Raw genomic sequence first — 22,813 nt, 5'->3', positions numbered from 1 at the left:
ATTGCCAACATCTGCTGGATCATGGAAAAAGCAAGAGAGTTCCAGAAAAACATCTATTTCTGCTTTATTGACTATGCCAAAGCCTTTGACTGTGTGGATCACAATAAACTGTGGAAAATTCTGAAAGAGATGGGAATATCAGACCATCTGACCTGCCTCTTGAGAAACCTATATGCAGGTCAGGAAGCAACAGTTAGAACTGGACATGGAACAACAGACTGGTTCCAAATAGGAAAAGGAGTACGTCAAGGCTATATATTGTCACCCTGCTTATTTAACTTCTGTGCAGAGGACATCATGAGAAACGCTGGGCTAGAAGAAGCACAAGCTGGAATCAAGATTGCCGGGAGAAATATCAATCACCACAGATATACAGATGACACCACTCTTATGGCAGAAAGTGAAGAGGAAGTAAAAAGCCTCTTGATGAAAGTGAAAGTGGAGAGTGAAACAGTTGGCTTAAAGCTCAACATTCAGAAAATGAAGATCATGGCATCCGGTCCCATCACTTCATGGGAAATAGATGGGGAAACAGTGGAAACAGTGTCAGACTTTATTTTTGGGGGCTCCAAAATCAGTGCAGATAGTGACTGCAGCCATGAAATTAAAAGATGCTTACTCCTTGGAAGAAAAGTTATGACCAACCTAGATAGCATATTCAAAAGCCGAGACATTACTTTGCCGACTAAGGTCCATCTAGTCAAGGCTATGGTTTTTCCTATGGTCACGTATGGATGTGAGAGTTGGACTGTGAAGAAGGCTGAGCACTGAAGAATTGATGCTTTTGAACTGTGGTGTTGGAGAAGACTCTTGAGAGTCCCTTGGACTGCGAGGAGATCCAAACAGTCCATTCTAAAGGAGATCAGTCCTCGGTGTTCTTTGGAAGGACTGATGCTAAAGCTGAAACTCCAATACTTTGGCCCCTTCATGCGAAGAGTTGACTCATTGGAAAAGACTCTGATGCTGGGAGGGATTGGGGGCAGGAGGAGAAGGGGACGACAGAGGATAAGATGGCTGGATGGCATCACCGACTCGATGGACATGAGTTTGGGTGGACTCCGGGAGTTGCTGATGGACAGGGAGGCCTGGCGTGCTGCAATTCATGGGGTCGCAAAGAGTCAGACACGACTGAGTGACTGAACTGACTGAACTGAACTGATGCCATCCAACCTTCTCATCCTCGGTACCCTCCTTCTCCTCCTGCCCTCAGTGTTTCCCACCATCAGGGTCTTTTCCAATAAGCTGGCTCTTCGCATCTGGTGGCCAAAGTCCTGGAGCTTCAGCTTCAGCATCAGTCTTTCCAATGAATATTCAGAGTTGAGTTCCTTTAGGACTGAATGGTTTGATCTTGCTGTCAAAGGGATTCTCAAGAGTCCTCTCCAGCACCACAATTCGAAAGCATCAGTCTTTGGCTCTCAGCCTTCTGTATGGTTCAACTCTTGCTTTTAGTTAAAAATACTAAAGTGGAGGTGACTTATTTACTATTGTTTCTGTACACAAATGTAGGTGACCATTTTCCTCCTCGAAGTGCTTTGAAAGCCCCATCAACCTCTGATGCTAAGCCCCTCATTTCTGGTCCTGTCTGCCCACTGAGTGGGAACTTTGACCCTTTTCATCTCAGGAACTGCTGGATGGCCAGCGATGCCAGAATAAAATAGCTGGATCATATGTAGCCCCTGTGTGGTACCTGTTCACCCATTTGAGGGAATATTGCTTTTAGCAATTTGTTAGAATACAAACTTGTAAAGTTCAAACTTGTACTTATACATTTGTTCCAGGATTAAACCAAGTATAACTGATAGCACAGTTAGAGATATTTATGTTCTAAACCAGTGGTTTTCAAGCTCTATTCCCTTTCAACTCTGTGTCCTTGGGGCTCCCTGGCTCATCTTTAATCAGAATTTTCTATAGTGAGCTTCTCCATATGATTTTTTTTTAAAAAACTGGAAGTCTTCTCAAGATCAAAAGGGGTTTAAAACAAAATGCTATTTCATTTTTTAAAAAGCAGTTGATTATAATAGGTCCAGTTTGGAGGAAGAGGGATACTCAAATTAAGAGGGCTAGAAGTTCTGGCATACTAGAAAGAGTTTTAAAAATAGCAAAACATTCAGCAAGTAAAAGTACCAGTTGCTTGTAGTCTCACATTTCTTCTTGCTTTATGTCAAAGCTTCATTTTATTTTTCCAAAAAGAAAATTATAAGAAAGTAAAATTACAAAAAGATCTGGTTACAAAGGCAACCTCCGGGCTCTGTTAAAGGGTTGTTATGGGTTCACCTCAAGCTGTGTGCCTTTGGCATTTGAAACAATTATGTTTATTATCAGCATAGACCTCAGGGAGAAAAGAAAGATTTTCAAGGATCAGAGAGTAAACTATAGTCAGTATCCTCCATTTAGTAGACACGATAATGGATCTTAGAGAGAAATATGTTTTCATAGAAGCTGTAGAGTAACAAACCAAGTATTGGAGAAATATTCAACTGTTTTGTAAGTCATGCATTATCAGAGATTTTATTTTCCTGCTGCTATTTCTAAACTTGAGAAACTCAATACCCTTTCGTCTTCAAGCAACTCAGCTGAACACTTTTATGTGTAATAGCTTTCAGATTGAAACTTTTTGCCACCTCTTAAACATTGGCCAAGTTGTCTTTTGACTGATTTTTGGTGAATTCTCTTAGTTTCCATGATTTGGTAAGCTCCAGGGCATTTTCCCCTACTCCATTTTCTTTAATATTCCTTGAGCGACCATCTTTGTAGACTCCTGGTTCCCAGTATTTTAAGACTGGAAAGAAGCTTTAGGTTAATACAGTCTAGTTCAGTTCAGTTCAGTCGCTCAGTCATGTCCGACTCTTTGCGACCCCATGAATTGCAGCATGCCAGGCCTCCCTGTCCATCACCAACTCCTGGAGTTCACTCAGATTCATGTCCATCGAGTCAGTGATGCCATCCAGCCATCTCATCCTCGGTCGTCCCCTTCTCCTCCTGCCCCCAATCCCTCCCAGCATCAAAGTCTTTTCCAGTGAATCAACTCTTCGCATGAGGTGGCCAAAGTACTGGAGTTTCAGCTTCAGCATCATTCCTTCCAATGAACACCCAGGGCTGATCTCCTTCAGAATGGACTGGTTGGATCTCCTTGCAGTCCAAGGGACTCTCAAGAGTCTTCTCCAACACCACAGTTCAAAAGCATCAATTCTTCGGCACTCAGCCTTCTTCAAGTCCAACTCTCACATCCATACATGACTACTGGAAAAACCATAGCCTTGACTAGATGGACCTTTGTTGACAAAGTAATGTCTCTGCTTTTCAATATGCTATCTAGGTTGGTCATAACTTTCCTTGCAAGGAGTAAGCGTCTTTCAATTTCATGGCTGCAGTCACCATCTGCAGTGATCTTGGAGCCCCCAAAAATAAAGTCTGCCACTGTTTCTACTGTTTCTCCATCTATTTCCCATGAAGTGATGGGACCAGATGCCATGATCTTCGTTTTCTGAATGTTGAGCTTTAAGCCAACTTTTTCACTCTCCTCTTTCACTTTCATCAAGAGGCTCTTTAGTTCCTCTTCACTTTCTGCCATAACATGGTTATATTAAAGATGAAATAAGAGAAGCACAGACTGTGGCTTTAAATTACATTTTGGTACGGTTTTAAAACAGCTTAACTGTTATAATTATGGCAGCTTTTACCTGTTTTAAATTTAGATATAAAGGATCATATGTTTATCTTTTCTAATTTTTTATTGATTTTTCCTTTTTGTCATACACCTCAAAACTGGGCAGTGATAGTCCACGATTTCTTAAGTTATAAGGTTAATTTTAGAAAAAAATGAAAGCATCTAAACCAATGGATAAATTATAGTAAGATCCTTTAATTGAACCTTGTGATCATTAATGAATTTATCATTTAATCTGTCCTTGTCTTTTAAATATCTTGAAAATAACCAAAACATTCTTTTAACTCTTGCAGGTTTTTATGAAACCAGGATAAAATATTAATAATATGCGTAAAATGTCTGTGTGTTCTTAGAACTACAGTTGTATTAAATATCTGATGCAAAAGCAGAACAGTCATGTTTTAGAAAACGTTAGCAACACGTCTGAATTGTTGGATTTCTCATGACTTGACCCTCTTGTAACATCACAGCGATTGCACCATGGTTTTCTCCTGAATGTGAAACTTGAAGTTGTGGATAAGCGAAACCCCAGGTGAATTTGCTTGCTACGATTATGGATATTGACGACCAAAGTATAAAGGTACACGTTTCGATTAGTGTGATATTATATTGGCGTTTCCCCTGTGTCTCCTGTGAGGCTGGCTTCAGAGGCTCTAAGTTCCTGTCTCAGAGGGAGGATGGAACTTGGCCCGAGTTCATTGCTGGTCTCGTGTCTCTGTTCTCGTGTCTCAGCTGACATGTGTGGAAGAGGATTCTATAGCTTAGACACGACTGATTTTCTGAAGGCTCTCACACATCTTTGTTTGCACTTGCTGCTGAGATGTCACAAATTTTGTTCCTTTTTAAAAAAAAACCTTCTTTTTGTTGGTATCATCAGGTTTTTCTTGAAACTGTTGTCATTAAGCAGCTGAAGAACGATTACCTCTTTGTTCTCTACTAGTCAAACAAAAGATTTGATGTTGAATTGAAAATCGATTCACAGATTTCTATACCATCCTTGTTGTGACATCTGTGTTTTTTAAAAAATATACACATCTTCAAAATTAAATTATCCTTAAGTGAAAGCCTTTCATTTTTTCACACAGACAGCTGAAAGTAACTGTGGAATTCAATAAATCTTCTACAGCATATGACAGTTCAAGATTCATTTTCCACACGAGCACAGTTTATTTTCATATTAATAAAAAATTGAAGTCAGTGAATATTTATAGGCTTTATTAATAAAGATGTATTTAAGTTGGATATACAGTTGTATATAATTGAAAAGAAATCTTATTTGCTCTATGCCTAATTTGAAAATAACTTCTAATTCATCTCCTAGAGAATAATCAGTATATATATATATATATATATATATATATATATATTTATTTATTTATTTATTTTAGTAAAATACAGAGATGAGTATTTGGCTTGGTCACAGGTTATCAAGACCAGATACTGGCAATGTCCTTTATTTTTCTGACAGGTGAAACCAATAACTGTGCTAAATGCTATTCAGGAATATGTTATAGGTGTTCTATCCCACATACATTGTTATTAATGTTTACATTTAATTTTAAGCATATTAAGTTCTTATTTGTGACTTTTTATTGTTTACTCTTATTATAGCGCTTACTGTGGAAATGATTTTTGGATCTCATAATTATAAATTCAGTAATGTTTCATTACTGAAAATGAGCATCAATTTTTTTCTTTGTATTCTTACTTAACTTTCATTATAAAATCACTGCATTTCTAGGAAAAGCTTTATCTTGATAGTACATCACATGTTATTTAGAATTTTAATTGACAGATTATTTTCTTGTGATTCCTAAGATACATAATACAATAGTATCCAATTGAACATATTTGCCAGCTTATTGTGTGATCACATTGGATTAGTACTACCTTTTGAAATATTGTTTGAAAACCTTTAGCTCCTAAAGTAAATTTAGTATACTTCTTTATTTACTATCTCAGCATCGAACTTTTAAAATCTCTTATGATTTCGCTGAGCCTTCCAAAGAAATATTTCATATGTCTTCTTCTTTTTCTTTCATGGAAGTTGCTTTGTCCTTTATTAGTGGCAAAAAAGTTGAAAAGTGTCTGGTACTTCTGACGAGATTAGAACCCTAATGTTACCTCCATGACTGTGGGCTAATGGAAATCCCTTTAGGATTTTAGGCTAAATTAAGATGTGACATGGGGCTTTAGAAAATCTGCGGTGAATTGCTTCCACACACCCTTAGGTCTGCCAGAATATATCCGTCTTGAAATGACATACATGTCTTGGGGCTTGTGGAGAACTTGAGGTCCCCCAGGGAGCCTCTGACCTCCTGCAGCACGTGCTGTCACGGCCCCTCCCTCCCGTCTCCTCCCCAGGCAGGCCCTCAGTTGGGTACATGCTCTTCCTGCCCCCAGAGGTGGAGGGGAGGAGATGGTCTGGGGGCTGGCGCAGTTGTCTGAATAGAAACAGATTACAGAGAAGACTCGGAAGCATGGCTTCAAGTCCTATTCAGCACTGTTCCCAAAGATACAGGGCGTTGAAAATGAGCATCAGGTTTTTCCTCTGATTCTTGTTCAAGGCGATTAAAGGCGGAGAGTGAGGCTGTCTTTGCAAGTAGGAAAATTAGTTGCTTTCCCTATCTTCTCTTGGCCTGAGGCATCCATCTGTGCCTTTATGAATGTGCTGATCCTATTGTTCCGTAATCTTCTTTTTTGAAGTCAATACCCTCAAGGACTGTCTTTATCCTTGGCAGTGATGGATGCTGAGTGTACGTGTGAATGAATGGGTGAGTGCAGCGGTGCTCAGTGGCATGGAGTGTACCCTAAAACCCTCCTATGTGAATGGGAGTCCAGTGTGTTAGTCACAGCGCACTCTCCCCTTAAGCTCAGCTGCCAGGAAATCTAAGGTGGCCTTCTGCACAGGAAAGCGCCCTAGGTCACCCTGGTGGGGTTTCATTCCAGCTCTGACTCCTGTTTAACCAAGTTAGTAACTTCGTGGTTACCTGACGTATTGTTTTTCTTGGTGGCTCAGATGGTAAAGCATCTGCCTGCAATGCAGAAGACCCGGGTTCAGTCCCTGGGTTGGGAAGATCCCCTGGAGAAGGAAATGGCAACCCACTCCAGTACTCTTGCCTGGAAAATCCCATGGACGAAGGAGCTTGGTAGGCTACAGTCCATGGGGTTGCAAAGAGTTGGACATGACTGAGCAACTTCACACACCTCTGGAGAGCAGCGGCCTGCAGTGCCCACCTAGGGGGTTGGCTATAAGCATCGGGATAGGGAGCCTCGCTGTGCCCTGCCCTCTCTAGGGCCTCAGTGGCCACCACCATGGTTATTGGTCAGTGCAGGTGCTCTGGGCTGCTCTCCCAGGGGCCCTGGGCCTCAAGGAAGTAATCACCAGCTGTAGAAGGAGAGGAGATGAGCCCAGGCTCCCTGGGGAACAAAACAGTGAGTTCCCTGGAATCCCTGGGGACACTGCAGAGCACTTGCGATGTACCATGGGCCCAGTCTTAACACTGATAGTGATGATGGTGCCAGACACTTTTCTCAGGGTTTTTATGCACGAGTGTATCCTCACAGCAACTGGAACGATGTACTATATGACCCTGTGTGTCTGGCCTCTTTCACTCCGTTTTGAAGCTTTCATCCAAGTTGTAGTGTGCATCACTATTTTATCCTTTTTTTATTGCTGAATAGTATTCCCTTGTATGGATGTATCACGTTTTGTTCATCACTGATAGACATTTGGGTTGTTTCCCCTTTTGGCTATTTTAATAATGCTGCTGTGAACATCTGGGTGTGTTTTTGTGTGCGTGCATGCTTTCACTTCACTCAGGTACACACTAGGAGGGGGATTGCTGGGTCTTATGGTATTTCTCTGTTTAAAATTGTTCTCCAGAGTGGCTGCAGCATGTTACATTCTCATTGGAACCTCTCACAAAGGTCCAAGGAACCTCTCTACATCCCTGCCAACATTTGTTCCTATCTATTTTGTTTATTTTGTAATCATCCTATTGGGCCTTATGTGTTTAGAACCAGAGAGTCTGAATTATTACCTGCAACCACTAGGTTATGTCTTGGCCAAGAGGGCTGGGATGCAGCAATGGTTGCTTTGTGGTTGTAGCAATAGTAGTGGCAGTAGTGGATGTGATGGTGTTGGTCTCCAGTGTCAGAGACTCAGTCCTAGTAGAGTAAGAAGACCCAGGTACTGAATATGGGGTTTGTTCTGGGTACCTGGTTAGGGATGTCGTGTAGCTCATCTTTATCTTCACAACTCTTTTGTTAATTTTTTTTATTGAGATATAGTTGATGTGTAGGGTTGTATCAATATGAGTTTTAGGTGCACCATATGATTCAAGATTTGTTTCTGTTCTGCAAGCATCACTACCATAAGTCTAGCCACACAACAGCCCTTCCAGGTAGCTGTTATTTCTTCTTTGTAGTCGGCGTGGAGAACTGACCAGAGTGTCATAGCTAGTTTGTGTGCTTAGACAGTCAGTCGTGTCTGACTCTCTGCGGCCCCATGGACTGTAGTCCACCAGGCTCCTCTGTCCATGGGGATTCTCCAGGCAAGAATACTGGAGTCAGTTGCCATGCCCGCCTCCAGGGGATCTTCCTGATCCAGGGATGGAACCCAGGCCTCCCGCACTGCAGGCAGATTCTTTACACTTACATAATTACACAGCTAGTTTACACTTGGGTGTTTTGCTTTCATTTTAGCTCTTACTTCAGAGCTATGATGAGCCATTGAAATTAGGGAGCATCCTTGTCAGTGCTGGAGAGTGGGACCAAGGCAGTTTGTGTCAAGATATTCTACACTCTGCCAGGACTAGTCAGGCCAGATATTCTGCTTTTCATACCAAAAATATGGATTCAGTTGTGTGTGGTTCATTGGTAGGTGAGCTGTGAAGTTTTTCTTACAACGGCAAGAATTTAAGATACTACTTCTCCTTGATCATATGTGTGCTGAGTGCTAAGTCGCTTCAGTTGTGTCCGACTCTTTGCAACCCCATGGACTGTAGCCCGCCAGGCTCCTCTGTCCATGGGAATCTCCAGACAAGAATACTGGAGTGGGTTGCCATGGATAACAGTGTATATTAATTACCATGGTTACTCTCTAATAAATATTTATGATGTACTCAGTGTGTATCGTGTTCAGTTTACAGCCAACTATTATGGTTAATAACTGTTCTTTTGTTTGGTTGTATACTGTACTCTGTTATATCTGAAAACCCATTACTGTCCCCTTATCAGGAATTGTACATTAAATTATAATAGACAGATGGATGCTTTTAGGAAGTTTAGCCTTAATTTGGGGGAAAAAATGTATTCTACAAATAAATGTAAAGGGATAACTTAAAACAGAGTAATATTTGATAAATATTTGCCCGGTGGGAAGCGCTGCTAAGCTGTGAAATGAATTATAAATGAATTCCAAATAGATGTTTTAGGAACTTCTACTGAATCATTAATAAATTGAGTCTCTTCAGCAAGTCTTTTCATATTTAATGCATTAACTGGATTATGTATTTGTGGCATTTCTAAATGAAACAAGAGCATCATAGCCAAGAGGAATTGTCGGGGTAAGTGGTTTATGTGTAGGACTCGAAGCTGGTTTGAATTTTAGGTCAGACCAATAAGTTTAAAGCTTTTTGTTTGAAAACACCTACGGGTGGACTCGCGCAAAGCGGAAGTCCAAATACAAGCCTGTGAGTGCTTGCTGTAATTAAGGCTTGCCAGCGCTTCGAGGAAGTCGCCTGACCCCCACGGGTCCTGGTGTAATTATCTGTCAGAGAGGGAGCAGAGTCTGGAGTGTGTCCTGTCACTCGGCAGTGTCTCCAACACGGATGCATTTTTGAAAATGGTTTTGAAATACGAGGCTAAAACAAGATACCCTGTTTAAGATGACAGTCCTTTGAGTTAAACTTCTAATTAATGGCCATTACGGTGCCGCGGTGATTGATCACCATCTTCATTTGGGAAGGATATTGGGACAACTTTCAAAAATATTATGACCCATTAATGAAAAGATAATTTTCCGAGTAGGTGACAATATCAATTAATGTCAGCTGTGATTTCCAGAGGAGTTGAAGCAGGTGCATCCTTGCGACCACGGTCACAACAAACAGCAATCGATGGTAACTGCTGTGCTCCTCCCTCGGGTGTGGCGTCCCATGCAGCCTATTCCTTTCCCCGTCCGTGCGGCCACCCCACAAGGGAGCCTCGGGGAGGAACCAGCGCAGGTGGCTTGGGTGACTCGCCCGAGGCTACAGCGTCTCTATGTGGTAGAGCAGATGGGGACTGGGTAGCCCAGGTCCCAGCCCAAGCTCTTCATCTGTAGCGGGGCATCTCCACCTGTGCAGGGCAGAAAGCGACTCAGCCCTGGGGGCTGTGTGTCTCTGGTGCAGCCACTGCTCTGTGGTTTAGCACAAAAGTAGCCATGAAAACTTTATTTGTGGACAATTCCAATTCTTTTACGTGTCATTAAATAGTCTTCTTCTTCTTTTTTTTTTTTAGCAGTTTAAAAATGTAAAAACCATTTTTAGCCACTGGCATGCATAGAACAGGTACCAGACCCTGTTTAGCCTGGAAACTGTATTTCCCAGCTCCTGTCTTAATAGATCTGCTGTGCTGATTGGACAGTGAGATGAACTCACTGAGTTGTTACCTTTAGTATAATCTGTTTTAGACACCCACCTTATTTTTTTGGATATTTGATCTGTAAAGAAAACCAAATCGGTATTTAATTTTCGATCTAGTTTTAGTAAGTTTTATACAGTCAGTCAAGGAGGTAGAAGAGATGGTGCCACGGATCAACACTTTCTAGACTTAAATGCATGTTTCTTAGTAGCAATGGATTGTTGTTTAGTTGCTAAGTCATGTCCAACTCTTTGTGACCCCTTGGACTGGGCTCCACTGTCCATGGGATTTCCCAGGCAAGAATACTGGAGTGGGTTGCTACTTCCTTCCCCAGGCGATCTTCCCAACCCAGGAAATGAAACTTGCATCTCCTGCACTGGCAGGTGGATTCTTTACCACTGAGCCATCAGGAAAACCCATCAATGGATAATCAGTCGTTCATTTAATTTTCAGAGTAAAGGTAGTCAATCTCTCTGCCTCCGCCACCCCATGATGTATATTCTTTCCCAGAGTCTGTGTCTCTGCCGCTGGTGTTGTATTCTCCAAGAACTGTGTGGAGACTTACTTTGCACATTTTTTATGGAAGTCAGTGTATCCAACACAGAAACCTTCCCAGCAGCATGAAGAACTGTGGTGGCGGGGAGCTGCCCACTGGGCTGGAGCCACTGTCACGCTCCCGGGTACCCTCACCTGCTCATCCCCCAGCCTGACCTGCAGGATCTGCCAAGATCCTGCCGTGTGACTATTTGGCTGGAGGCGCCAGCTGAGTCACAAGCTTGGGAGAATAGAAATAGCGCATTTCACAGCTTCTCCACAGAACACTGCCTGTGTGGAACCTCCTAAATAAAATATGACAATGAAGGAGCACTGGTTGTTCTGAACCCTTGTTTCGGGATCATGTATCTCTTCGAGTGTCTGCTGTAGACGGCGAAGCTGCAGAGTACACGTGCCTGTGTACACAGAGGCTGGATGCTGTTTGTGTTTCAAGGGTTAATGGACTTTTCAAAAACTTTTTATTTTGTATTGGGGTATAGCCAATTAACGATGTTGTGGTAATTTCAGGTGAACAGTGAAGGGACTCAGCCATACATATGTATGTATCTATTCTTCCCCAAACCCCCCTGCCAAGCAGGCTGCCACGTGATGTTGAGCAGAGTTTTATGTGCTCCACAGTAGGTCCTTATTGGTTATCCATTTTAAATATAGCAGCGTGTACATGCCCATCCCAAACTCCCTAACTATCCCTTTCCCCTGACAACCATAAGTTCATTCTCTAAGTCTCTGAGTCTCTTTCTGTTCTGTAAGTTTATTTGTATCATTTCTTTTTAGATTCCACAGATAAGGGATGCTGCATGATATTTCTCCTTCTCTGTCTGACTTATTTCACTCAGTGTGACAGTCTCTAGGTCCATCCGTGTTGCTGCAAATGGTATTATTTCATTCTTTTTCATGGCTATCATTCCACTGTATATATGTACTACATCTTTATCCATCCCTCTGTCGATGGACATTTAAGTTGCTTCTATGGCTTGGCTCTTGTGAACAGTGCTGCAGTTAACCCTGGGGAGCATATATGCTGTCAGATCATGGTTTGTTTGTTTTTTTCAAGAGTTAATGGACTTTTGACCAAGTTAGTGGAAGGCCCTCCATTCCCTATAATCTATCACCTCATTCAAAGCTTTGCATTTACTCAGAAATTGTGAAGTTGCTTGCCTGCTGTGGTAGTGAAGACTCATTCCCCAGGCCTCGTCGGATGGTGCTGTCTAGACTCGCTGCCTGTGGAGCAAACCAGAGAGTCTGTGGCTGCATCTTAGCTTTGGGCGAGACGCGGTGTCTGCTGTTGCTCTGAACAGAAGTGTGCCATTTCTGACCAGCTGCCGCGCTGACATCCCAAATGCCCTCACTAATACTGACACTTGGCTAATTATGCTGAGCATCGTCTCATTCTCTCACATCCTGCTTTACTCTATTTTTACCCCTGGAAGAATCTCTCTCAAAAATAAATGAAGACACCCCAGAATAAACTGATTAGGCAGAATGGCGAATACATTTCCCACCTTGTTACAAAATCTGTGTCGTTCCTTGTGATACAAGAAATGGCAGTAGACTCGGGGAAAGGGGGATCTTCTCCAAGCAGGGCATGGGTGGAGTCTCACTCCGGTTAATTTATTTCCAAATGAAGTTGTGTTATCTTTCCATTGCTGCTGTAACAAATTACTGCAAACTCAGTGGCTTAAAGTGACACAAACTGGCGCATTATATTTCCCTGTGTTGCTGGGCTAGAGCGGAGGTTTCAGCAAGGCTGTCTCCCTTCAGGAAGCTCTGAGGAGTCCAGTTTCCAGTCTTTGTCAGTTTCTATTCCTTGGCTCTTGGTGCTTTTCTTCACCTTTACAGTTAGCAGGCAGCACAAATACAGAGAGTAGCATTGAAACATGTATATCACCATATGCACAATTAGATGGCTAGTGGGAATTTGCTGTATGATGCAGGGAACCCAAACCTGGTGCCCTGTGATGACCTAGAAGGATAGGATGGTATGGGAGGTGAGAGGGAGGCTCAAGAGAGAAGGGGACATATGTATGTCATTTTGTATATAGTTGCTTAGTCATGTCCAACTCTTTGTGACCCCATGGACTGTAGCCCACCAGGCTTCTCTGTCCATGGGATTCTCCAGGCAAGAATACTGGAGTGGGTTGCCAGTTCCTTCTCCAGGGGATCTTTCTGACCCAAGGAGTAAACCTGAATCTCCTGCATTGCAGGCGGATTCTTTACCATTTGAGCCACCAGGGAAGCCCAGAGGTATGTATACATATGGTTGATGGCAGAAACTAATGCAATACTGTAAAGCAATTATCCTCCAATTAAAATAAATACAAATTAAAATTCTATTGTTGATAACGCTATCATATTTCTATGCAAAAATAAATATATATATTGTAATTTTCATTGTAAAATCTGTTTAAATATAAAGCTTCTAAATATTAAACAATATAAAGTCAGCAGGTATCACCTCCATCCCTCCCTCTGGCATTTCTGCCTCGGGACATCTGGATATCATGGGCCCCCAGGATAACCCAGGATAGGATGGTCTCTGCCATCTCAGAGTCCGTCACTTGATCATACCTTCAGCGTCCCTCCTATGATGTACAGGAGCATCTTCACAGGTTTTAGGGGTTCGGCTGTGGCATTACCGAGACCATCATTCTGCCTACTGCAGTGGTGTCAGGTAAAGTTAAGATACTAACAGCAGAAGAGGCCAGCCCTTCCTTCCATGTAATTGGCATTTTTGAGTCACTGAGCTCCGTGGGGCAGAAGGGACCATTCTGGGAGCCGGGGGCCAGGGATGAGACCTCACAGCCTGGCTGGGAGATGAGTTACATCACAGAGCAGTGTTGAGTGCAGGGCATAGATGCGTTCACCTACTGCAGTGCAGCAAGCAGAGATGTGGAGGGGCAGATGGCTGTTCAAGAAGAGCAGTCTCTCTTCTCTTAGAGAAAGTGTACAACATGCCTTGTTTTATTGCATTTCCAAACACCAAATGCCTTTATTTACTATCATGTGGAGACAAAGGATATTCAGATTTAATGTTTTAAACCGTGTGTGTGTGTATGCATGTATGTGTATTTGTCCACACACACACAGATATATCTACTTAGTTTAACCGAGAGCTGCTTGGGCCGGCAGGCTGTTGCAGATCTGTGTTTGGACCTGGATACAGGGGCATCATGGTTAACTGCACGCCTGTGGCACTGTCGGGGCTCAGCTGCAGGGAGCAGGGGCCTGCAGCTCAGGCAGCTGGAATAAATCCTCCTTTTCTGCTACTCCTGCTTGGAGACTTATCGCCCACACCTCCTCTCCTGGCCTCCGTCTCTGTGTGCATCCTTGCTTCCTTGGCAGAGCCAGCACAGGCCATGGAAACAAGGGACCAGGCTGCATTCATGGGGATGGTCTCCTCCTGACCCTGAGGGGGCCTTTGACAGACAGAGATGGGGTGTGTAGATCTTGAAAACGCAGAGGGTGGATTTGTGTTGCAGGATTGTTGAAGCTGGGCTTCCCTGGTAGCTCAGACAGTAAAGAATCCACCTGCAGTGCAGGACCACAGGTTCGATCCCTGGGTCAGGAAGATCCCCTGGAGAAGGGAATGGCAGCCCCCTCCAGTATTCTTGCCTGCAGAATCCCATGGACAGAGGAGCCTGGCGGGCCACATACAGTCCATGGGGTCGCAAAGAGTCAGACATAAAAACCATCTCTGGGGCTTCCCCAGTGGCTCAGATGGTGAAGAATCCGCCTGCAGTGCAGGAGACCCAGGTCTGATTCCTAGGTTGAAGCAAATGAGAGAGGAGTTGGAGCTGAACTGTCTGTGTTGGGTCCAGAGGTGCAGGGTCGCAGCCCCGTGAGTAGCTGGCCGTCAGGGACTCAGGAGGGACGCAGAGTGGGCATAGGTGCCACTGACTGTATCCAGTATCCCGGCTTCAGGGTGGAACTGGGGGAACTTTTCCAGGCTTCTGTGCAAGTGAAGTTTTCCTGCAGCTGCAGAATGTGAGCTCCCATCCCCAGGGAGCAGGTTAGGAATGGGGCGCTCCCGCCTCACCCCAGACCTGCCGAGTCAGATCCTGCATTTGAACTGGAACCCTCTCCGCAGAGCTGCAGTCCTGTATTTAACCAGAACTTGATGTCACTTACATGTTCCATGTGAGCATGTCCTGGGGCACACAGACCCAAACCTGTTTCTTCCCTCGGTGTCCACAGTTTACTAAACAGCAGCTCAGCCAGCAGCTTGCTCGGTTCAGACACTGGGGAGCTATTCCTAAAACCTACCTGTCTCAGAATAGCATGCAGCCCCCACCTCATCCTATTGATTCTCACTCCTGGTATTGTGTCCCTAGTCTCCTTACGTCTCTTCATCTCCATGACAACCACTATAATGAAAGCCGGCACGGGTCTCTCATGGACCACTCCGCTTCCCTTCCAGCTGGGCTCTCTGCACCCCTGAGACCCTGTCAGTCCATGCTGCACAGAGATGCCAGAGTGGACTTACACGTGAAATGGAGCACCCACCTTTAGGTGGTGGTTGTTGTTGAGTCACTCAGTCGAGTCCAACTCTTTGTGACCCCATGGACTGCAACACACCAGGCTTCTCTGTCCTTCACCATCTCCCAAAGTTTGCTTAAACTCATGTCCATTAAATAAATATAATCATTAATAATTCTGGTCTTCTATGTCCATGAAAGACACCTAATGTAGCCTCCTCACCATTATTCACCAAAAGCTGTGAAATATGGTTATAGAACATTACCCTTATAATTTCTCATTATTGAAATGAGAAAAACTCTAACATGAGAATATAACTATTCTAAGTATGTGTATGTATTTGTCGCTCAGTTGTGTCTGACTCTTTGTGACCCCATGGACTACAGTCTGCCAGGCTCCTCTGTTCATGGAATTCTCCAGGCAAGAGTACTGGAGTGGGCTGCCATTTCCTTCTCTAGGGGATCTTCCTGACCCAGGGATCGAACCCAGGTCTTGATCTGCCATGCAGATATGCAGTACAGGGGGATTCTTTATCATCTGAGCTACAGGGAAGTCCCAACCATTCTAAATATGGTTACATAATATTCCCCTTATAAAATATTAACCATTATTGAAATGAGGAAAACTCCAGAACACAAGAATATAATTATTCTATGAGCTACTAATTATACTGAAATCTTCTCAGGACATCCCTATATTCAAAGGCCTCTGTTATTAGTGACCTATTCAAATGCCCACATTACTAAAATAGCAGTCATGTAGTTCTAATGGTGCATTCAGAAGCTGGGCTAGTCAGCCGAAGCAAGAGAAATACAAGTTGTCATAATATATTTTTCTTCAAGGGGACTGAAAACTTTATGAATCTTCACAAATGAAAGCCTTGTTATTAAAAAATTATAGTCCCTATCTGTCCAATGTGGTGGCTTGAAGGAATGTCATCTCCAAGCAAGGCAGAAATCTGGATAAAGTAGTTTAGTATTATTGTTCTTATAACAGAGAACCCCACCCATCAACAGTGGAAATACTATTTTAATAAAATTCATAGTGATAATAATAAAAAATGTCCGTTGACTAGGTGATGCCATCCAGCCATCTCATCCTCTGTCGTCCCCTGCTCCTCCTGCCTTCAATCTTTCCCAGCACCAGAGTCTTTTCCAACAGCTCTCAGAATATCCGACTAGGTCCTGCATGCTCCATTCTCAGCTCACTGTCTCTTCCCATCCTTTATAACTTGAGAGACAGCTGTGTGGTTTAGAAAACTGCAAGCATCAGATGGGTGACTCTGGACTTGGTTTCCCAGTTCTCTTTGGAGTGACGGTGACACTCCACTCTCCACCTCGCAGGAATGGTCATGCACTGCCCTTTCTCATGCCCCTAGCAACGTGCGTTCATTTCTTTCTTGGGGAACTGGCCACACTCAGGACCCGTGTGGGCAGTGACAGCTGTTTCACGACCCTTAGCACTTGGCAGAGCCCTTCTGCTTGGATGGACGGTGCGTCTGGGTCTCACAGTTATGGAACTCTGCTACAGGAAGGCGAGAGGTCGTGTGGTAACGTGCAGGATAGAATCAGGGAAATCAAAGAATTCCATTTTCGTGTTTTTTTTTTTTTTTGAACAAAGATTTGCTTTGTGAAGTCAGTAGATTTGTTTTTTTTTTTTTTCTAATAAGTGGAATTGGGCTCAGTCTTATATGACTGTGCCAAAGGTGGAGGCTTTTAATCAAGAACCACCAGGGAAGCAGAGGCTGTCGTCTTGTTCTCCACAGGTGCCTCGTCCCTGGCCGTCGCTTCCTCTTCTGCCGTTTCTATTACGCTTCCGCAGCTCCTCTCTCTGGGAAGGGGTTTCTGCCCTTTCTTTAATGGCTGCCTGTTTACAAACTTCCAAGTGAGGCCACTTTGTGTCCTGTGGCCGGAGAAGACAAAGAGCCATCCCAAGGGCTTACCTTCAATCCCATCCGCAGGTTTCTGGGGCCCCGAAGCCCACTCTAGCCCCCGCCTCCCCATCGGCCGTGTTCCCAGCCTCCAAGGAGGCTGCTCCATGGTCCTGTCCCCTCACGCCCTCTCCCCCTACTCTCACAGCCCTCCGTGCTTCTCCTTCACGGGGAGACCGAAGCAATGCAGAGAGGAATCACCCCGTCCTCAGTGGCCAGTCTCCTTCCCACCCGGGGTCTAGACACGTACTTGGAGCCTCTGCCTGCCTCGGTGGGAGAGACATCCTGGCTCCATCAGAGCATTCACTTTCCTCTTGTGTGAATTTAATCCGACATTAGATTACACACCCGTGTGTTTAGTTATCACGTTTTGCCACTGGAATGTAAGCTCCTGGTATGTGTGTTAGTCTCTCAGTCGTGTCTGACTCTTTGCGACCCCATGGACTGTAGCCTGCCAGGCTCCTCTGTCCATGGGATTCTCCAGGCAAGAATACTAGAGTGGGTTGCCATGCCCTCCTCCAGGGGATCTTCCCAACCCACGGGTTGAACCCAGGTATCCTGCATTGGCAGGTGGATTCTTTACTGTCTGAGCTGTGGAGGAAGCACTTTTCTCTCTTGGTTTCCCAAGAACTCTCAATGTCCTTGTGCCTGTAGAGCAGCCTCAGTCCCTGGCATCTCACAAGAACCAAATAAACACTTGCTGAATGAATAGATGAATGAGGGTTGTAAATAAAAATGCACTGATAGGTTGTTTACTGGCAGTAAATTACTATTATTAAGGATCACTTATGACTCATACCTTATCAAAACAAATGTGCATTAACTCTTGGCATTAACTGGATCTCCTCTACATAATCCCCCATAAAAGAGTAACTATAACACCACATAGGACATTGGACTTTAATTGGTGCTTCTGTGTTATTAATAACCTTTTAATAGGCAACACAGTAGCTATGAGCATAGCTAAGAATGATACAATATTTGAATAACTGAAATCACGCATTATTTCATCATGTACGATGTTGTCTCCTTTGGAATATTGACACAGTGAGTCATGTCAGTGATAATGGTGTCGGGGAGGCAGAGCCCATTTCGATGCCATTATGCTAGTGGCATGTGACAAACAAGGGGGCCAAGGGTGGTAATGGATACATAATGGATAACGAAGGGCTGGGATTCTGCACAGTGATGGCTGCTAGTGATTTTCTAGTAGTAATAACCGCCTTCTCTCAAAATAAATGTAACTTCAATGTTGAAAACTGTCAGCAGCACAAAGGGCCCCCACTGCTTTTGGGGGTGGCCCACTTTGCTTGGCTTAAGCTTTTCCTCCAGAAACCCGGGTTCATCTTGCTGCTTCCCAGGCACTGAGGCAAGCTGCTCTGACAGCCTGCCCCACGTGTCTCCCATCAGTGTGTCCGCAGGGCCCTCCTCAAGGAACACACAACCCCACGCCCCAGATTGATGTACCTTATGCATATCTCCTCCTTCGCTGGTCTCCACACTGATTGTTTCTTGCTTGCATCCAGGATTCTGGAATCAACCAGCAGTTTGCACTGGTGCGTGGTAGTACCCTCAGGACACCTGCTGCCTGGCCCTTTTGTGGTGCTCCCTCGCGCCCCCTTCACTCCTCCTTTGCTGGCTTTGGAGGTAGCTCCCCAGCTGGGGTGTTGTCCACTCTGTGCTCTTTCCCACCCAGCACCTTCCTGCCAGACATTCTGAGGCTCTGCAGCTGCCCCAGTCAAGTGTTGCAGTGTAAGTTCAGAGATGTGCTTTGCTCTGAATGCTCTTCATAATTCATGTCACCACCTGTGAGCCAAGGCAGTGCTGGACCCAGGATTCCCTTCTACTGAGGCTCACTGCAATGTCTCCATTTCCCTGGGCTCCACAAACCACATTTATTCAAGAATAAGGGCTTCCCAGGGGTGGTGCTAGTGGTAAAGAATCCACCTGCCAATATAGGAGATGCAAGAGACACAGGTTTAATCCCTGGGTCAAGAAGATCCCCTGGAGGAGGAAATGGCTACCCACTCCAGTGTTTTTGCCTGAAGAATCCCATGGACAGAGGAGCCTGGCGGGCTACAGTCCATGGGGTCACAAAGAGTCAGACCAAGATTGAACAACTAACACACAATAGTCTCTGTGTGACTGGGATGCAGATACAAGAGGGATGTGTGATCCAGGGGATTGACGGAGGCTGAGGATGCTGCGGACGGGGTGGGGCAGGAATGCAGAGGACAGAGGAGCCGTCCTCGGGCAGGGGAGTCGGCCCCCTCAGCCCCTTGTTTGCCGACCTTCAGCATCCACCAACATGTATGATGATTCTGTCTGCTCTGGGTTGGTTTGCAAAATGTTTTTTCAAATTCCATTTTGTTTTTCTAGCACAGGAAAACCAGGCTTTATGGAATAGCTAATAAGGCCAATCAGATAAGCTGTAGGCATCTGCAGAAATTAAACTGAGAAGGAGGAGGAATTGCGTGGAATTTTAAGACTGTTTTCGCCTCAGCCACAAAATATTTTATCCCTAAAATAATGTTTTCATAATAAAAATAAATTTCAGCCATTTTTCAGCTGCAGAAATATTGTGAGGCTTTTCTGAGTTTGCTGTTTGCATACGTTTGCGTTTGTTCCTCAAACCATCAGACTCGGCGTGATTGACTCATCCCGGGGGATCTGCCCAAACAGATTATGGGGTCAGAGGACCCTCTGCCCTGCTCTCGGACCCGGGCAACCCTAACGCCAGAGAGAAAACCCTGGCAGGTCGGTCAGCTCAGCTTTACTGCGTAATTATACAAGTAGGTAATCTAGCACCTGGTGGAGGTGAGGTGTTAGCCACCCCATCTCCGGGGTGCACGGGTTCCGGGGTTCCACACTTCAGGTGAGGCGACAGGAGTTCTGAGGCTGGATGGAAACCTGCCCTGGACCACGCACCGCTGAGCCTGGACCCCCTTCCGCAGCTCAGGTGGGTTTGCTCTCAGCTGCCTGAACAAAGACAAAGCCTGCTTTTCCTATGCTAGAAAAACAAAACGGAATTTTAAAGAATGTTTGCAGACCAGCTCAGAGCAGGCAGCATCACTGCACATGTTGGTGGACACTGACTTTGGAGGTTGATGGACGAGACCCCCAGACCACAGGGTCTCCCTGCCCCACGCTGGGAGGAGCAGCCACTCTGCTGAGGCAGCGAGGGCTTCACTCACCTGCCCACTTGGAGCAGGGTGACAGGTTTCTCGGTGCTTCTCCTAGCTGCCTGTGTCAGATGCATCTTTATTGCAGATGTCCTATTTGGGGGCCTTTGTCTTCCTTACTGTTCCTCCGGTGCTCTCTGTCATGGCAGCTCCAGGCTAAGAACCACAGAGCATCAGATGGCGAATCAGAGGCCTTCCTGTTAGATGTGCTGATCTGCCTGGGATGGCTATTATACAGGCCATACAGCATGTGGGCGGTCATCAGTTCCATGGGCCTCTTCCCACTGTGCCTGCTTTTAAGCTGATGATGACTCTGATGCCATGCTGCTGCTACTGCTGCTTCTAAGTCGTTTCAGTCGTGTCCAACTCTGTGCGACCCCATGGACGGAAGCCCACCAGGCTCCCCCATCCCTGGGATTCTCCAAGCAAGAACACCATAGTTGTCCCTTTATTGAAAAAAATATTTTTAAAAGAAAATGGCTAAGATGGCTATAGATCCTCTATTAGGGGCTAAGATCCCTAGTAAATCTGTTAAAATATTAACTATTTACATTAAAATTTCAATATTAATTATATTGCAAGTGAATACTGGAGTGGATTGCCATTCCCTTCTCCAGGGGATCTTCCTGACTTGGGGATCTGACCCAGGTCTCCTTCACTGTAGGCAGATTCTTTACCATCTGAGCCACCAGGGAAAGTTTAGTTGCTCAGTTATGTCCAACTCTCTGTGACCCTATGGACTGTAGCCCTCCAAGCTCCTCTGACAAGGAATTCTCCGGGCAAGAATATTGGAGTAGGTTGCTATTCCCTTCTCCAGGGGAATCTTCCTGACCCAGGGATCGAACCCAGATCTCTTATATTGCAGGCAGATTCTTTACCATCTGAGCCACTAGGGAAGCCCAAGAATACTGGAGTGGGTAGCCTATCCCTTCTCTAGGGGAACTTCCTGCCCAGGAATCGAACCAGAGTCTCCTGCATTGCAGGCAGATTCTTTACCAGCTGAGCTACCTGGGAAGTCCATATAAGTATAAACATAACTGTATGTATGATTATATTAAAATATATTTGTATATGATCATAAACATAATGTAAAATATAATTAGTTACTTATTAAGGATGATCTGTGTAGAGGTTGGCAGAACTGGTATATTATCTGAATTAAGGCCAGCAGTTGCTGATTTCAGCTTTCAGAACCAAGGCTTCCAAGATAGAAAAGTGGGAGAAAGGCAAGAAATGAATGGATAGGCATAAATATTCAGAACCACATGAACTGAAACGCTGGAAATAGTTTTTGGTTGGCACCGATGATTTCTTTTTGTTTTTATCTAAAATAAACTAGAAAGCTAGCTTGAGATGATTAGATCTTTGTATAATACTTTATTTTACATTATGTTAAGCTATGTGACCTGTGGAGTTTTAGAGGATAAATAGCCTGTGAAATAATTTTTTTTTTCCTGTACCAAGAGCCCCGTGGGCAACTAAGTTATTTTCAAAAGACATAATTTAAATTCCTGATGTTGACTTATGAACAAACACGTAAGGAAACAGGAGCAAACATGTTAATTGCAAACATTCATTCTCCTCCATTGCTTGAAAGTTATGCACTGGCTTGAACATGTTTTATTTTCTCCAGAGAGGTAATCCATTTTCAGAACATGTTGTTGTGGTTGAGCTAACCACTCGGTTATACACGGAAAGAGGAGAAGTCTCCTGCAGTCAGCCAGATGGATTACTTGTTTCAGAGAGAGCAGTGCATGGAAATATGAGAAAGTTATAGAGAACTTAAAATTCATAACACAGCCCACCTTTAAAAAACTTTGTTTATATCTTTATCAAAGCTACTCATATACAACATGCAAAAAGTAACTCTCCTAGTTTTGTTATTGAACACTAGTCCCAAGACCTCCTTCTCCCACTCTGCACTCTGCAGAGGCACCCACGGTCCTTTACTGGAGCTAATTGTTACGGTGTTTACCTGTGACTCCAAACATAGCCTTGTTCTGCACCATCGTGACATGCTGTGAGATCCTTGCTGTGTAGACAGAGCCTCTTCCCTCCCCTACCCTCTTCCTCCCCCATACATGCTCTTCCCTCCATCTGTCCCCTCAATATAGAGAGATTTTAGTTAAAACAATTTTTTTAAAAAATCCATGACACGTTAGTCATCATAACCTAGAGACTTATGTGTCCCCTTTTGTATCCCAGGACTTCCCTGGTGGCTCAGACGGTAAAGCGTCTGTCTACAATGTGGGAGACCTGGGTTTGATCCCTGGGTCAGGAAGATCCCCTGGAGAAGGAAATGGCAATCCACTCCAGTAGTGTTGCCTGGAAAATCCCATGGACAGAGGAGCCTGGTAGGCTACAGTCCATGGAGTC

The 22,813-nt window shown here is 44.4% G+C and overlaps 1 long non-coding RNA gene across 5 annotated transcripts in view; it reads left to right on the top strand.

The window, feature by feature from the left end:
- The window catches only part of LOC138428126 (uncharacterized), a 243,060-nt gene that overhangs the window by 102,995 nt on the left and 117,252 nt on the right, over positions 1–22,813 (top strand). For all 5 annotated transcript variants that reach the window (XR_011252287.1, XR_011252288.1, XR_011252285.1 and 2 more), the window contains exon 5: positions 4,138–4,247. This is a non-coding gene — a long non-coding RNA (uncharacterized lncRNA). The remainder of the gene's footprint in view (positions 1–4,137; positions 4,248–22,813) is intronic.

This window comes from Ovis canadensis, chromosome 23, assembly GCF_042477335.2.
Source record: "Ovis canadensis isolate MfBH-ARS-UI-01 breed Bighorn chromosome 23, ARS-UI_OviCan_v2, whole genome shotgun sequence".
Taxonomy (NCBI): Eukaryota; Metazoa; Chordata; class Mammalia; order Artiodactyla; family Bovidae; genus Ovis; species Ovis canadensis.
The sequence above is the reverse complement of the archived record's forward strand: the minus strand, read 5'-3'. Positions and strand labels throughout refer to the sequence as shown.